Source organism: Esox lucius, chromosome 15 (genome assembly GCF_011004845.1).
Source record: "Esox lucius isolate fEsoLuc1 chromosome 15, fEsoLuc1.pri, whole genome shotgun sequence".
Lineage (NCBI taxonomy): Eukaryota > Metazoa > Chordata > Actinopteri > Esociformes > Esocidae > Esox > Esox lucius.
The window spans coordinates 22,490,715-22,509,617 of record NC_047583.1 but is presented as its reverse complement, the minus strand read 5'-3'; the positions used below and the strand labels follow the sequence as shown (position 1 = coordinate 22,509,617).

At 39.3% G+C, this 18,903-nt stretch overlaps 1 long non-coding RNA gene across 1 annotated transcript; it reads left to right on the top strand.

Moving 5' to 3' along the window:
- The first annotated feature begins 660 nt into the window (after window positions 1-660).
- On the top strand, window positions 661-16,048 carry LOC117595623. Its single transcript, XR_004576878.1, has 3 exons — window positions 661-743; window positions 15,101-15,264; window positions 15,412-16,048. It is a non-coding gene; the product is annotated as an uncharacterized LOC117595623 (long non-coding RNA).
- The last annotated feature ends 2,855 nt before the right edge of the window (window positions 16,049-18,903 follow it).

Genomic DNA, 18,903 nt, shown 5'->3' with positions numbered 1-18,903 from the left:
TCAAAGCAAACCTTTATTTTGAAAGCAAAATAAGAAAACCGGAGGTCATATTGTTGCTAGCCGAATCTCTAGTGTTACCTGCATGACGCGAATCCATTGCATCTATCGAGATGTGACAGCGAGCTTGGGTTGTCGGTCAGACGTTGGCTACCTTCTTTACAAGCTCTGCTCTGATGCTCGTGTGATTGTAAACTGCGCGCAATTGAAAATGTGCTAAGCTTGGTAAAAACAAAAACGTGAACGTTGTCCCAGGCCCAGGCCTGGTGGGGGCCCATTTGGTTGGCTTGAATATAATTATTAATTTGTCAGTCAATGATAGTATTCAGTACTATCGAGAAGCACCAACATAACTTTGTTAAAGCTGCCAGTGGAATGTCATTTTATCATTTTTGAAGTACGCCACTACTTTCCAGCCAATGCCGTTCCAGCCAATCGCCTTCTGCGAGTTAGACTTTCCTCCTTGGCTTATTTTGTGAATGCACATTTTACCAGGATGATATTATATATAGCATAAGTATGCTGTAAGGAGCAAAGTTTGCTTACTGTAAGGAACTATAATGGCAGCTAGAGACCAGAACGACAGTCAGTTCCTCCCTTGTCTACTACAGCATACACTACAAAAACGGCAAAGCGAAAGAAGACTTAGACCAACTCTCTGTAGCCAGCTACCGGGAACCCTAAGCTACCGTTAGCAAGGCACAAAAGAACATCGTCAAACTTCGTCAAACATTTTTTTGCATCAGGTAATTACATTTTTCTTATTTTTTTTCGGAATGTGATTCTCTATTGGACATTGGTGCGGGGCGAGTAATTGCAAAATGAGGTAATTGTTTTTTATTACTGAAAAAATCCTACATCGTGTAGCTTAAAAAAATATCAATTTAACCAATAAATTTGTCTAACTACAGTACTGTAGCTATCTGGCGAAAACAAAGTGATTTGAATGTGGCCTAGTTATAAATTAAAACATTAAACAATAAAACATTAATGACCTGTTTTTTGGACGGTAATATAATTACTATAATTTATTTTATTTACGTTATGTAAAGCAAGATTCAGCCATGGCTATTATAGTAAGCTAATGTTAACTATCTAAGATTAGTATAACTAGCTAGCTACTCCTGTGCAGATTGTTTTCGCTCTGATGTAATTAATGTGTTTGTCTTTAAACCTCTCCGTACATTTTCATTAAAAATTGTTGCTCAAAGTTGTGGATGTTTAAAGCCTGCAATAGAGAAGGACAGTGTGAGATTTGGGCCATCCAAATAAATTCGTCAAAAGAAATTGAAGATATAATATGTTAATTTGCATATCCCTGTTTGGTTCTTATTTAACTATTAAAAAGCCTAAATCATGATTTACTGTTTTACGCTTAATGTATAGCTTCAATAAAACATGCATATTATTAAAACACAAAATATACATAAACTTCTTCATTCTAAGAAAATGCAAAAAGATAATAGCAGTGCTTATTCAATACAGTATTATAATGCATGTGTGTATTCTTATCAATCATTATTGCATTAGGGGCACAGTATTAACACAGAGGAAAATGATTTCCCAGGCACAGAAGAGATCTGCATGACTGCATAGCAGAGATGGCGATCATCCCTTCTCATCACACCTTTTATGTAAATAGATTTGGAATGGAGGAATGAAATAGAGGAGAGTAGGTTTTAATGCAGTGCTAGAGTGTTCTCATCAGCAGGACTCTGAGCTACTACAGTAGACAGCTATTGGGAATGAAACCCAATGAGTGTTTATTAAATCTGTGTTCTCCCTGATAAATATACTAATAGGAACAAAAGCACCTGAATCAGAGCAAAAAGATGTGTTCAGGATTAGTCTACATCACTCCAGACTCTGACAAAAGAAAATATAGAATGTGTCTTAAATGGCACCTTATTCCCTTATGGGCCCTGGCCAAAAGCAGTGCCCTAGGAAATAGGATGCAGTTTAAGATGCAAATGTACTGGAATTAAATCATGGCAGGTAGTGTATTCTGTATGTTTTATGATTAACTACCAGCAGTTGTCAGTCTATCTTATTCTCTTTCTGTGATTCTCCATATTCTTCCTCTATTCCTTTTGTTTAGAGCTCTCTGAATTGACAGACTTTCCTCATCAGCATGTCCTTTGTGTTAAAAACATCCTCAAGTCATAATTAATGATTTATATCATAATAAATATTTTAGCCTGAGAGCAAATGCATGCCTTAATTGAGTTGAATTTCCCCTAAATATAAATTTAACACAGCATGGCATCCTTTATACAATTATACACCTCAAGCATGTGCTATCACATTGTTTAAGTTATTAGACTAGTCCCTTAACCAGTATCACAGGAAGCAATCGGAAGGCAGTATTTGTTGCTTGCAAGAAAGTGTAATTCTGCTTGCTGCATGTTTCACCCCGCAGAAATTGCATCACAAGAGATATAAATCCATCCCAATCAGGAAGCAGAACAAAGTTTACATGACTCTATATATCGTTCCATTTGGAACTCCAGTTTTCATGTCAACACAGCTGTCAGTGCTGCTGCAAACCGCAACAGAAGAGATATGCCAAATAGGAAACAGACATCATGGGAAGTCATGGGTTAGTTACATGGTCTGGCAGAGAATACATTAAATTAAGAAGTGATTCCAGACCTTTCTCCATCAAGTTTCAGCTAAAGCTGGTTAAAATATGTATATAGCAAACATTTTGCCTAAGTAGCTAGCTAAATTGTACTTGCCAGAATTGTGTTTTTATGAATGCTTCAACAAACACATGGTTAAACAAATAAGGTATTAAATCATTTTGGATTCAACATTGCATGTAATTCAACTGAACCATTTTGCTCTTCACCAAAGTTGCTTGACATTGTATCTTGCAACATAAATTGTTTCTGAATTGTGTTGTTTTGATTAAGGCTTTAGTAGATATTATTTTATCAGCCACACCTACCAAATGGCAGTACTTAAATGTATTTCCAAATAAATCACAATGAAGCATCAAAATATTATCGCATTGATCAAGTGCCCTGAAACATGACTCTGCTCTGTAATTGAAAAATATAGACTGCAATGCCATATTGAAATTAGTTATTTGTTGGCTGATTCACTTTACACAGTCTCTTTCGCCACAAGAAATACAGTACAAAATTATGAGATATATTTGCTGCAAATCTTATCACAAATTATTTTTATGTATTATTTACATATTTCAAGTGTATTAATCAGATATAAACAAATGCATGTGTCACGCACAGCAATACATAATTTTTTGTGAGATTGCTGAAGATAAAAAAATCTCTATCTGGTGCTTAATGGGATTCCATTTCACTGCAGTGTCTGCTTCAATTCACTATTCTTGTAAAAGGCAGCTGGAGGGTCTAATTAGCCCATACACCCTGCATAATTTTTACTCCCTCAGCATTGGGTCTACTTCCTCCAGTAGCTGAGGCGCATCTGAATGTACCAATGGGCAGCCGAGGGTAGAGGGGAATGGTTTACCTGGGATTAAACATTGGTATTGGTAGTCGGAATGTTTTTTGCTAAATGACATAGTGAGAATTTAAGCCGTGAACAACAAAAACGTACTGGAAGGCTGATTATAAATATCTTTCTTTAGGTACTTGAACACCGATTGAAAATATTGCCTGTTTTTCTTAGACAAAAACAACCAGAGACAAATAAGGCTGGGAGATCCAAAACAATCAGAAAATGACAAACGGGTTAAAAACAGTCTGTAATCTCTTGTATTGGTCATGTCAAGAATCCCGCTTGGAAATGTTACAGAGCGTTTTTCAAGTTTACTCATCACTAAAGAGTCAGTAGACATGACATCCAAAATCTACATAAAAATGATATACTGTATAGACATATTTTACAATAACATCAATGATGATGAGTGACTGTGAAATTAGCAATCATTGCCTGTGATGGGGAGGTATTGTCTGCAGAGATTTCTTAATATTATTGCTTTGTAGCAACTCACTCACTGCAGAGCTACCTGAGGACTGCAGGTACTTGAGCATGAATTCAAATGTTGACTGACGTGACATCAATGAGCTGTGTGAAAAACAACTACATTTGAGTTTTAAGTAGGCCTACATATCATTAGCTAATGGAAACGCTGGAATAATTTTCTGCAAAAAGTTTCTGTCATGAAATATGATTATATATCTATAAAATTATAGATCTGACTATGAAACAAATAGGACATGGCCATCTTATGAGTTGCATTGAAAGAAAGTTCGATTTATTCAGCTGAAATGGCAAAAGCAGCTAAATGCTTTTGGTTAGCTTTAGAATGATAATTGCAGGATTTATAGCCAAGGGTCACTGATGCATGTGAGGAGAAAAGGCTGGCTTGCGTGGTCCGATCCAGAAGACAAGCTACTGTTGCTCAAATTCCTGAAAAAGGAAATGCTGGTACTGATAGAAAGCTGTCAGAAAACTGTGCATCGCAGTTTGTTGCCTATGGGGCTGTGTAGCCACAGACCAGTCAGGGTGCCCATGCTGACCCCTGGCCACTGCCGTAAGCATCCTACAATGGACATGTGAGCATCAGAACTGGACCACAGAGCAATGGGAGAAGGTTTGATGAATCATGTTTTTTTTTTACATCATGCTGATGGCCGAGTGCATGTGCGTTGTTTACCTGAAGAACACATGGCACCAGGATGCACTATGGGAAGAAGGCAAGCCGGTGGAGGCAGTGTGATGTTTTGGGCAACGTTCTGCTGAGGAACCTTGGGTCCTGCCATTCATGTGGATGTTACTTTGAAACATACCACTTACCTGAGCATTGTTGCATACCATGTACCCCCTTTCATGGCAATCGTATTCCCTGATGGCATTGGTCTTTTTCAGCAGGATAATGAGCACTGCCACAAAGCAAAAAGGGTTCAAGAATGGTTTGAGGAAAACAAAAACGAGTTCAAGGTGTTGACTTGGCCTCCAAATTCCCCAGATCTCAAGCCAATAGAGCATCTGTGGGATGTGCTGGACAAACAGGTCCATGGAGGCCCCACCTCGCAACTTACAGGACTTAAAGGATCTGCTGCTAAAGTCTTGGTGCCAGATACCACAGCACACCTTCAGAGGTCTAGTGGAGTCCATGCCTCGACAGGTCAGGGCTGTTTTGGTGGCAAAAGGGAGACCTACACAATATTATGCAGGTGGTCATAATGTTATGGCGGTTCGGTATATATATATATATATATATATATATATATATATATATATATTTATCACAAAGGTTATATTCCCTTGCACTCATTTTCGTATTTGTCCCCTCAGTAACCTTCTAAGTGGTAAACTTTCAATCACCCCTACTAAAGCTGCATATCCAAACAATTAAAGAGCATTAGCAGTCATTTCACTGCTCAAGAAGTCACCATGATGACTTGGTATTTTTATTTTCTTAAACCAGCATGCTGCTTTCTAGATGCCAATTAAAAAGAGTATAGAGATTATCCATGTTGAACTGTGGAAGAAGGAAAAGTGTTTACAATTTATCAAGTAAAAAATCTTATTTCAGGTTTAATTGTATAAACAGGAACAAGTATCCTAATACAGAGTACAAGTACAGAGACCAACGCAGAGTAGTGTCATGACAGTCTGATTTTACATTGCCAAGGCTTAAACTTATATTCCTACCCAACTGTACAAATGATGCCATCAGTCTTTCCTGAATGCACATGCAATAGTGGCCACCATGATAGCCATTGTAGCATAGGAAATGTAGCATAGGAAATGTTGCACATAGACATAGACGGATTGGTGCTTTTCAATAGCCTTATTCTGGATTTGCATTGAATGCTCCCTCATCCTCATTGTATCTTTTTTGTTAAGATTTGTACTAGCCATCTGTGGGACCTTACAGAGATAAGTGTATTTCATCTAACATTGTGAGCCACTATACATGGATGTTTCAGGCTTCTGAACTAAAACCTCTGTATTATTCAGCCTGCCGTTTTATCACTGGTGTTGATTTTTGCAAACATTGTCTATTATACAGTTGTGCTCATAAGTTTGCATACCCTGACATAAATTGTGAATGTTTGGAAATCATAAAGTCATAATGATTACTTTGGAAATCATAATGATAACAGAAATCACCTACATCGCCCAGATCAAAAGTTTACACACCGTTGAATGTTTGACTTTATTACAGACACACAAGGTGACACACACAGGTGAAAATGGCAATTAAAAGTAAATTTCACACACCTGTGGCTTTTTAAATTACAATTAGTGTCCGTGTATAAATAGTCATTGAGTTTGTTAGCTTTCATGTGGATGCACTGTGCAGGCTAGATACAGAGCCATGGGGAACAGAAAAGATCTGTCAAAAGACCTGCGTAACAAGGTAATGAAACTTTATAATATGGATAAAGGATAAAAAATATATCCAATGCCTTGCAAATGCCTGTCACTGTTCAATCACTTATTAAGGAGTGGAAAAGTCTGGGATCTCTTGATACCAAGCCAAGGTCAGGTAGACCAAGAAAGATTTCAGCCAAAACCGCCAGAAGAATTGTTCGGGATACAAAGAAAAACCCACAGGTAAACTCAGGAGAAATAGGAGCTGCTCTGGAAAAAGACGGTGTGGTTGTTTCAAGGAGCACAATACGACGATACTTGAACAAGAATGAGCTGCATGGTCAAATTGCCAGAAAGAAGCCTTTACTGCACCAATGCCACAAAAAAGTCTGGTTACAATATGCCCAACAACACCTTGACACACCTCACAGCTTCTGGCACACTGTAATTTGGAGTGACAAGACCAAAATATAGCTTTATGGTCACAACCATGAGCGCTATGTTTGGAGAGGGGTCAACAAGGCCTATAGTGAACAGAATACCATCCCCACTGTGAAGCATGGTGGTGGCTCACTTACGTTTTGGGGGTGTGTGAGCTCTCAAGGCACGGGGAATCTTGTGAAAATGTATGGCAAGATGAATGCAGCATGTTATCAGAAAATACTGGCAGACAATTTACATTCTTCTGCATTCCAGCAAGACAATGACCCTAAGCACAAGCCCAAGCTCCAGTGGTTACAGCAGAAAAAGGTGAAGGTTCTGGAGTGGCTACCACAGTCTGCTGCCCTTAATATCATCTCAAACGTGTGGTTCATGCAAGACGACCAAAGACTTTGCATGACCTGGAGGCATTTTGCCAAGACAAATGGGCAGCTAAACCACCTGCAAGAATTCAGGGCCTCATAGACAACTATTACAAAAGACTGCACACTGTCATTGATAAAGGGGGCAATACACAGTTTTAAAAACTAAGGGTATGCAGATTTTGAACAAGGGTCCATAATTTTTTTTCTTTGTTGCCATGTTTTGTTTTATGATTGTGCAATTCTGTTATGACCTGCAGTTGAATATGAATCCCATAATAAATACATTATGTGTTTTGCCTGCTCACTCATGTTTTCTTTACAAATGGTACATGGTATGCAAACTTTTGAGCCCAACTGTATACGTTAATTGGCTGGGACCTGACCTCTAGAAGGGCCAGACATTGGTTGATGTTATGGTTACATTCTATTTTGTCAGTCCCAATATCCATTTGTAGATATTCGATAGATGCTAATACTATAGACAAACACATTTTGATAAGCAAATGCTTGCTAAGGTTAGGGTTAGGTTTACAATAAAGTATAGGGTAAGGGTTAAGGTTAGAGTAAGGCATAGTAGATAGTTAAAATCTTACTGATAGTCAGTAAAGCATCTATAGACACACTCTGCTTAGGACTTTCAAAATGAATTACCAATGTTTTTTCATAAGGCTGTCATAAAGAAGCTACCTAATGATCTTACCTTAACAAGAAACCAGGCAAGCCTAGTTCAGCCAGCCTGCAATAAAAAGTGAGGATCATTGAAACCCACCGTGGACTTGAACCCAGGTGTCCCATTCATGAGACAATGCCTTTAGCCACTACGCCACAGAGCTATAGGCCAATGTTCATGTGAGATCATTAACATCACACCGAGTTTCAATATGTCGCTAGCAGTGTTGGGTGTAATGCATTACGAAGTTCCTTGTTTGAGTACTCAGATTACATTTTAGCGGTAACGAGTAACATAACGCGTTAGTTTTCCAATTCAAGTAATTCGTTATTTAGTTGCATATTCAAATAAGTAATCAACGTGTATTTCACTGGTCTTGTTGTTGCCAAAAATCTCCTCCCCAATGCATTCAACTGTCATTTTTCTCTCAAGAATCCCAAAGGGGTTTTCATTTTTTGGTAACGCAATAGCGTGCTCTGATGAGTTACTAGGTCACTCTGTAACTTAACAAGCTACTTTTAATGGCAGTAACATTGTAAAGTAACAAGTTACTTTTAAAAGTAACGTTACCCAACACTGGTAGCTAGACATCATGAAGCATTCTGTAAACTGAGTAACGTTTATTATTAAGTTTACCTCCAACACAAATAGCATCAATGAACTGTATGACTTTTGCCACTGGTCATTTTAAAAGCATATTAGCCAGTAATATTTTGCTAGTCACCATTACGCATCGTGTTAAACTGACGAACATTTCTTATTAAGTTTACCTCCGCCACTAATAGCCTCTATGAACTATATGGATTTTGCCACTGGCCGTTTTAACACCTTATTACCCGTTCATGAATGACATTGATATAATAACTACTCTATCAATATAGGTGACGATAACAGACTTTTACAAAAGAATCATGTAGCCAGCGAAGGTTTTGTCTATCATGAACAAATCCTAATACATAATTAGAAAATCTACCATATATAGTCACAATATAACAGTAAACAGTTTTATTTTAGGCTTCTTATAACATAGCCTAGCTAATGAAGGTTGTAGCCAGCAAGATTTTTGTCTATCCTGAACAAATCCTCTTTTACCACTGGCCATTTTAACAGCTAATTCGCCATTCGTGAATGACATTGATACAGTATGTATCAATATAGGGGACGATAACTGACTTTTTCGTGAAGTGAAAATACGAGAGAATTGTGTAGCCAGCGAAGTATTTGTCTATCCTAAACAAACCCAAATATTCACCAGAACTGTTTTATTTTAGGCTTCCTATAACGTAGCAACTGAAGGTTGTAACTAGCAACGTTTTTGTCCTGAACAAACCCTAAGGTATAATGTATTATGACTGTGACGGGAGCCAAACGCAAGACCTGTTGAACTGTATTCCGCGTCTCTATCCACTACGCTATTTAACAAGGGTCAGTCAGTCTGTGACATTCACTCTTCTAGGCCGGCTCTGCTTACACAGTCTGGAAATTTTTTGGGGGGAATATCAGTAATTATCAAACACACTGTCAGGACTGGATAGTTTTGGTGACATTAGGGGCATGTTCAGAATTGGGTAAAACTGCTTCTAAATACAATGCTCCACATTCTGAATGACAGAACATTTAGGTCCTAGAAGGCAATTTAAATGTATGATAAACAAACTTTTTATTGTTAAATGTGGTTGCTTTTTTAATGTGCATTTCCATTATGTATATATTTAATCGTTTTAATACAGGACTCAGTTGTAAAAGAGGCCTGGGTCTAAGTTGATTTCTCTGTTTAAATTAAGGTAAATAAATGAATAAAAATTATAGTCATTGCTGATTAAGATTTCCCCATGAAACACCAGTGAAAGGAGGTCTCTGTCCAAGGCTTTTTTCTTTTTCCTCCTGCAATTAATTACTTAAAACTAATTTGTGCAAATCACATATTTTCTTGTGTTCTTCTACAGCAACAGAAAGAAACAGTGACAGATTCAGATTGCTGTTTAATTCTTAATGAAGAAACTTTTCTCTTTATTACACACTGATAACATGAAATAATTTTGATCATCTTTGATGGGAACCATACGGCTTTCCTGTGCAGTGAGCTAACATGGATTTCAAGTCAAAGGAATTTATCCTAATTTGCTGCTTTGTTCCCACATCAACAGACACCCCCAGTTCATCAGTTGGCTGTTGTTATGTCATCAAAGATAAATATTCCCATATTCCCATTTCTGATAGTTGTTGACTTGAAAACAATACAATTATTCCAATGCTAATAAACCCAACATAATTGGTTTTGAGTTTGTGTGGGTGCATTTAATATTTTGTCTCAAGTGTTTGAATTTAATAAAAGTTAGCTTTCATTAGATATTCATGGAAGACACATGCAAATTAAATATTGTATCTTAAACTCAACCAGTTTTTAGCCAGGGCCTTGAGTGCATCATAGGGTGCCATTTAACACATGCTCTCCCCCTCCCCAAATCTCTAATTTGGGGCTCTCCTTGCTACTCTTACTGCTAAACCACTGGTGTTTTTTCAGTTGACATAGTGTGTGTGGGTTGGGGGGAGGTTATGTGGGTTTATTCTCCCGGATCATTAGTAAACAAGGAGAAGATCAATTAGGACAATAACACTGGTCAATATGGCGCTTGCAGTGACTTGATTAGATGTTCACCCTTAGGCAGAAATCAGCTGGTGGTCTTTAACTTTATTTATTTGATAATTTTTTATGTTTTACTCTGCCCATACTGCATTTTGAATGCAATTTTGGTGTCTTTCTTTGGTCAGGGACAACGGACCCACCACTGCAGATGCTCTCCAAATGGCATTCAATATCTGTGTAGCATGGCTGTCCATATTTTCGTATGTAGTTAAAACACTGCACAACAACACTCAGCAGCTTTATACTGTTTTGAGAGAAGTTGAGGAGCAAGCTGATGTAGAGGGGGGATTTGCCTAAGAGATAAACTGGTGCCAGTAAGTATGGTGTTGCGTGTGGAGTGAGGGCTATTTTAGTGAAAAATTATCTACAGTATGGGAGTTGTATGAGACACTGGTGACAAAGTAGATATTGGTAAACTATAAATAATTTATTGAAATACTGTATTAGCAGCAAGCATGTAAATTACGTTGACAAAGTCAAGGACGGTAGGTTGGTCATTTACAAAAAGATCCTGTGCAGTGTGGGTGAAGGATGTTTCACTGCCAAACTGGGGGCTAGTTCTGGCTTTGATTATAGACTGGAGTTTGCTGATGTGGGGGTGGAAGGAAAGTGAACATTCTAATCAAGATACTTTTAGGTATCAATATAATCTAACTCAGATTCATTTAGGAGATAATATTTGTTATACTAATAGAAAATAGCTATTCTTGCACAATGGTGATGCTTACAATTGTTATAATTTATTGAAAAAAGACCTTCGTCAGGTCACTAAAGGTATGCGATTAATTCGTTTTTTTGACAAAGTATAAGCTGAAACTTTGCCACAAACTACTGTATACTACTCTCTGAGATGATTGAGATGTTCTGTATCATACATTTGAATTTCAAGAAGATGCCCATGACGACATTTGGAACAAATTGATCAAACAGTATTAATGCATTCCTGAAGGAAAACTTAAGTGTAAGAGCGGCAGGTATTTTGGTGCAGCAGCCATGCAAATAATTTGACACGTTCATCACAGATCTGAGAGTGAAAGTGCAGTCATGCAGCTATGGCAATATGCATTAGTAGTAAATGTAGGGTATATTGTGTCACTTCTGTGATTTATTACCCTGGTGGGTGGGGCTTCCAGATTGATTTGACAGGTGGGCGGGACATCTGGTTCGCAGGGTGGGACTTCCGGTGGGACGTATGGACTTCCTGTATGACATGTGTTAGGGCTGGACTTCTGGAATGACGTATGCATGTCCGGTGACTTTGTAATTTATGATTACATTGATGTGTCCGTGTTTGATGTTTTACAACGACTGATGAGCAACCCAGACTAGTGTTATAACAGGTGGGTTATGTTTGGTGTTTAACAATAGGGCCTTAGGGTTCCGGAATGTTAAATTCCCAGGCAATAGATAAGTGTTATATCAGCAGCAAGAGGTTTGGTGTTTAACAAATGGGGCGCCAGGGTTCAACAATGCTATAACCCCCTGGCATTTTATGTTCCAATAAGTGCTACAACAGATGTCCTACAACCAGTGGGTGTTAACATTGGATGTTTTATGGGATGATTACTGAGTAAACTTACCTACAAATTACAAACCATGGCAGCTGGAGCAGTGATTAGCGTTTTGGGTGAAACCCCATTGAAAGCTAACAGCTTAACCGCTGCTCAGCAAGTAAGAGATTACAAATGGACAGCAGAGAAGCAATCAGCACGCTAGCCCCGAAGAAACCAATGCAGAGTTTAACCCGAATCTATCAACTACACCAGGATATGATGGCATGGGAATGGAAGTCGGATCGGTGGATACATCTTCAACCCAGAGATACCGGAGGTTGCATTTTATGAATTACCCGAAGGCCAAGAGTTTAAGGCCGGTGTGACTGATCAAATAGTTTTTAATGCCGGTTTATGGAACACCTTTCGGAAAGTGATTTATTTGGGGCCAAAACAGGGCACACATAATACGGTAGGTGTACTGTTTATAGTTGTCGATGGAATGAAGCAGTATGATTGGAACTTTTTCTGGAAAATGTAAGCGGGTTAGATTGTGACTGCGACTGCGGACTGTTCGACTGACGTATGACCCTGAATCCCTGCCTTAAGCTAACACAGTCCTCAACACAGCATAAAAACAGACATTCCCCTCCGAAGACGGCTTGGACCTTGACTCTGACTCCAGTGGGGAAAACCTGTTGAAAATCTCAGTTGGCTCTAGCAATGACTCAGGTTTAACTGGTCGACGGCATTTCTTCCCAGTGACCAAGAGAAAATTCTTGCCCGGCTGCAGGAGCTAATTATGTCCAAAAAGAGTCCTGGTGTCGAAAATGTGTGCAAAAGGTCAATAGATAAAAAATATTGAAGTAGAATTTGCCCAATTAGTTTATATATAGTAAATTTTAAAAATATTGGCAGGTAGCCAGGTAGGTAACAGCAGGCAGCATACAGCACGTCAACAATCCCACAATGCCCGTCTGAAGCTCTAACAATCGAAGATCCAAGCCTGTCATAATGATTGCATAGAATGTGCTAAAATCACCAACTTCACCAGTATTTTGTAAATGTATCAACTTTCGTAATACAACATTGTCAAACGCATTACGTTGTATAACTCTAACATCGCCATCATTGCAATGAGTTTGCATCAGAGAGCTCAGAGGAGAGTCAACTAGATCATGTGAAAAATGGGGGCTACTAGGCTCGGTTAAAAAACCTTGCATCTGAGGATTATTGTGTGCATCGCTGCATATACTACAGTTTGTATTAGTGGTTCTTTAGGTACCAATACTACGGGCAGATCTGATCTTAATGCCCATCTCTTGTTAAAATGAAAAAATGGGCTGAAACTCCCCAAAATCGTAAGTCCCGACCCCTTCTTTATATCTTTCACAAAAAGCATGTCTCCCACATGTAATTCTGTGCTTGTGGAAAAACACCATGCTACACGCACATTGTAAAACATGGAAGGTTACCACCCACTGGTTGTAGGACATCTGTTGTAGCATTTATCGGAACATAAAATGCCGGGGGGTTATAGCATTTCTGAACCCTGGCGCCCCATTTGCTAAACACCAAACATCTTGCTGCTGATATTACACTTATTTATTGCCTGGGAATTTAACATTCCGAACCCTAAGACCCTATTGTTAAACATCAAACATAACCCACTTGTTATAACACTTGTCCGGGGTGCTCATCAGTCGTAAAATATCAAACATGGACACATCAATGCAATCATATATTACAAAGTCACCGGACATGCATATGTCATTCCAGAAGTTCCGCCCTAAAACACGTCACACCGGTAGTCCCACCTTGTAAACCGGATGTCACGCCCACCTGTCAAATCAATCTGGAGGCCCCACCAGATTGTTTTTGGAGTGCATGACAATACGTTTGGTGGATAGATGTTAAGAGAAGCCAAGATAAAACATGATGATGCTATTAGAATAGAATGCGCGTGAACAGACAAAGAAAAGTGTCCATGAACAATGCCACCCCGAATTCAGTGTGCGACACAGCTGATGTTGCTAGGATATTTAGGGACCAGTAGGCAACCACTCTGCAACAAGCAAGGTATGTACATCACAGGCTGTAGTCTTTGGGATCAAAAGCACAGGATTTGACAATGCTGAGCATTTGGAGAAAATGTTGTGCCTATCAATAAATCACTTTGGTAAAACATGTTCAATGCAGATGGCAGGAAGCAAAAAATATATTAACATGTTGAAAGCAGATTAGCTAGTCAGAAGATGATGATAATTCCATGTTCATTTGAGTAGTGGAAAATGAGGTCGAAATAAAGAAAGAAATCCAGGTCAGAACAAAACAGTGCAGGCAGACAAATTGATACTTTTTATTACACTGAATGGAACAATGCTAAATTTGGTTGAGCAAAGGCTAATCTAATAACAATGAGGGACTACAATGCACTCCTTAACAAACCACAGATTGAATGGACAGAACTAGGCCTGAAAGCTTTTAATGGACTGATGATTGAAACCCAAGGTGTGTGCAGATTACGGTGCAGACCTATGAAATCAACATAACTTTGGTGCATTTGTAGTGGTTCTCAGGAGGAAGAAATCACTGTTTGGAGACACAGCCTTAAGTTAGGGACATACTCAAACATTCAATATCTTGGCTGTCTCCACCCAAAGAGAAACCAAAGCAGTCAGTGACACATGATGACAAACAACATAAATCAAATGAAGACATGTCATGTAAAATGTAAAATCTATCCGGTCAATTACAAGAAGCAAGAAAATGGATGAATTCAATGATCTGTGTGACAAAAATAAATGTGAAGATCCAAAATACTTATAAACATCTGAAGACAGTAAATTCAAATCCAGATTTTAAAGAATGTTCTGAGCAGCATGTGCATTCTACATCTACCGGAGACATTCAAAGTGTTGTAGGGTGTACATGTGTACATCAATAATGTCATACTCTGAGGTAAAAAAAAAAAAGTAAAGAGGAGCTGTCAGAATGTAGTGGGCACTAGAGTGCACAAAAATTTCAGTTTGCTAGACAAGAGGTCACATTTCTGGAAGATAGACTGACACCTGCTGGAATGCATCCAGTGATGCAGAGAGCTCTATGTGTGGTGAATGGCATTGGAATGTTTGTGCCTAACCTCTCTTTAAAAACCATAACACATACTTAGGTGCTGCGTTCCAAACATGAATTGTCATGGCACTTGGGAACAATGGAAAAAGCTGAAGGACATCCTGGTTAAAGATATGGCGCCAGCCTTATTCGAACCAAGCAGTAAGGCATGGGTCCATCGACGCATCGAAGAATGGAATGGAAGCTGCTTCAGGACTACAAGTGAGTATGGAAACCTATGCAGCAAGATTAACTGACAATGGCTCCCAGCATACCAGTCACAAATTCTCCCAAATGTCAAGATCCTCTTGAAAAATATAGCTGAGAACCTTAAAACTGCCCAACTAAGAAACTGTTTTCTCTGCAAAGGTTTCTGCTTCTGCTTTGATCACACTCCAAACCCTTTACCACCATGAACTGTGGATCACAGGGTCAGATGTCCACTATCAAAATAATTCCAGCTTCCAAACTGTGCCAATGTGATGAGGAGTACAAGGCAGAGACAACAAGACAACATTAATCCTATGGCAAAAGAAATTCAATCAAACCAGAGGAGAGCCACATCTGTCCAGGGAACTCTATAAGCTACTTCACCTACAGCATGACCAAAAATTTGGACAATACAACAATTGATTTTAAACCATAGATAGTAGATTGCATGCAACCTTATTCTTATGTTACAGTAGATAAGATAGAAATAACAGAATTGATAATGACCTGTACTGTAGTTAATCACAGGTTGTGCCTTATAATTGTTTTAACTATGTCCTAGCCTATTCATCCACCTTGGTATTACATGTGGGTTTGATTGATAGTTGATAGTTACATCTTGTTACATTCTGCAATTCATTATTAAAATGGTAAATAACACGGCAGGTGTCTTTCAAAAGTGTCATTACAAAACAATTTATATGAAGAAATGTGATGAGGAGTAATAACATCAGTAGTTACCCAAGTGGAATACCATTTAGCAATTAAATACAAATTCCTTGCTGAAAGTATGCAATAATCATTTTACCAGCAACCAGTTATTATTATATGTAGTAACAAATAAATAGTAAAACATTTGCGTTACTGAGTTATTACTGTATATTACAGTGTAAGTTATAGTAATAAGGCAACTTAATTTAAAGTGTTACCCAAAACTGCCTTTTCTTCCATGTTATCCAACACTTATGGCTAGAGTTGAAAACAGCAGTTGGTATAAGGCACAACTCAAGCATTGAAGAATTTGAGCAGTTAGCTTCTAAAAGTGGGCCTAATTGCCAGTAGAAAGATACAGCAAGCTCATTGATGGCTAAATCTATTCGAAGTTATCTTGGCCAAACGCTTTGCAACCAAGTACAAGCTCTGGGGGGTGTATTATGTGGTCCTTGGCCATCAATGCCACCTGGATGCTGCTTGCTACTTGGAGAACACAATAGTTCACTGAGTTAATAATCATCATATCCTGTTCCATGTCGACCACGGCCCAGCCAGAGAGCCTGTATGTAGCCAGCTCAATCAGTCCGTCAATTGTCGATTCAGCCTCTGCATACGCAACCACATTGGAAGTATGGTGACAGCTGCTTCGCCAAGCTGTCCGTTCAAGCATGGAAAAGAAGCCCGTATTTTAACTAGCTCATATCACGCTTCTCCCGTCAACTGATGGTTAAACCGGCAAGTGGGAACATATTGACGCCAGATGCACTGAAGTCAGGATAAAAACCCACGTTCCTCCCTCAAGTAGTTGAGGTAGGACCAATCTGCCCTCATGGGTCTTTTCTTGGAAATAATGACATTTCACAGTGATGACACAGCGAGACATAGCTTTCCAGGTCAGTGTGCCTGCTCTGGGACAAGAAAATGGGAAACATGCAACCTTAGTGAGGAGCAGTGGAGGCTGTCCCTTCTGAGCCCTCTCCAGTAATTAAAGAGAAAATCTCAAGCTTGTCCAGAAACAGGTTCTTGTTCTTTTGCAACATGCATTTCTCCTCTAAGGCAAGAATGCTGCAGCACGAGAGATCGCGCTCAACATTTGAAATCTGATAATGATAAGAGTCGATCATCTTGCCCGTTTCGTTAAAGAAGCCAATATTGGGAACAAGACCTCAGCATGTAATTTCCTAAAATCTTCAGATCTGCCGCAATCATGGCTAGAACCATAATGGTTTCCCCCTTTGTTATGGGAGGGAGTCTCTGAGATATCTAGTCTTTGGTAGGCATCCTGCCTTTTAGTTTGAAACTTTTTTAATTCACTAAAAGTGAGAAATAGAGTTTTAGGACTTTTTGTCCTAAAGAATGCGAGACAGCATGCAGACCACCTCTCAGGCACATATTTGAAATAATGTATTGAAAATGCTTAACGTTTTCAGAATTAACTTCACTCACTGGAGCACTGGGTAAGTTGTCCTAATAATTCAACAGATTAAGAAAGCCTCCCTCATCAGCTTGGAAAGAGTTTCTAAACAGTTTGGACATGTCTGCTTCAAACTACATTCCAATTCCAGTCCACTACCTCTGTCCAGTTTCTATTTGTGGATGCAGTGAATTGGCTGTGTGAGCTGGCACTAGAACACTCATTAACATTCTAGGTGCTGATCAGTATTAACATGTCCTACTAGCCAACAGACAGCTGCTGGGTAGCATTAGCCATCCCATCTATTACTCTCCTTTCACATTAACACTGTTCCTTTGACCACTATTAGCCCAAGCCAGCGGCTTAGCTACAAGGCTGTCTAGCACACTACACACCTGATGTGAGTCGAAAACTTGAGCCCCACACGTGCACCCCATTTGTCACAACGGGAGTGCAAACACAAGCTTTGGCTCAATGGGAGGAAATAGATACAGCGGGTAGATTGACACACCACTGCACTGCTGTCTAGATCACTACAGCAGCCTGGATATTGTGCTGCGTTGCGCATGACTCGACATACAAGACAAGAAACGCAAGGAGCTTCAATTGTGGTTGAAGGGAAATACAAGCATTCCGATTTTTTAACTATTTCACCAGGAGTTTTCCGAATACCATTTTGTATTCTTTTTAATACTTTTTGTTATACCTTTTCATGTTTTCTTCTTCAGCACATGCGTACAACCTCTCTTTCTTAGTCAAAATGACTTGCTTTATTTCATTCCTCTCCCTCCATCACTTACACAGGCTGTCTCGGCTGACAACTCCCAAAAGGCAGAAATATGTGCAGACAAAGCAACATGATTCATTTTGTCTGACAGCCTTCCCGAGAGCCGACTAAAAAGTATGCTGCTCTACAGATTGAACAAGCTAGGGTGTCACGGTTTCCCTCCATCCCCCACCCTTCCTCACATCCCTACCACCCTCCCTCCCTCTAAAATTGATCTATCTTATTGTTTTCTTATGAGATTCCAATGTACATCCTGATTGCACGCTCGAATTCAGATGCATTCGTCACTTCAATGACTCCATGGGGAGGGGATATGATAGCTCCAGATCTGACATTCTCGTTTCAGGGAGAGAACAGACGTGTTTTTCAGTCTGTCTGCAGGCAGGTGAGGCATAATAGCAAGGAGCCTGGCTGGCTCCACTTCTTTCTCCTCTTGAATCCAGGCTTGTGATTAATTAGACCCTGTCGTGTCTGGATATGCCCTGGGACCCAGAGGGAAGTGCTCTCATCCCTCCAAAACAGTCGCTCTTCCGGGGCTGAGGTGTTGAGTTGTATCCCCAGACAGAACCAGAACCGCACTTGGCCTCAAGGTGCCTGTCCTATATAGTATTGCAGATTGTAATTGTTTTGTTCCCATGCATGCTTCCCTATTTCAATTGGATGAGGTGATGCACATATAAGAGCACAGTGACCCTGGTCAAATGACAAATGACCCTAGTAATCGTGTCACTGTGGA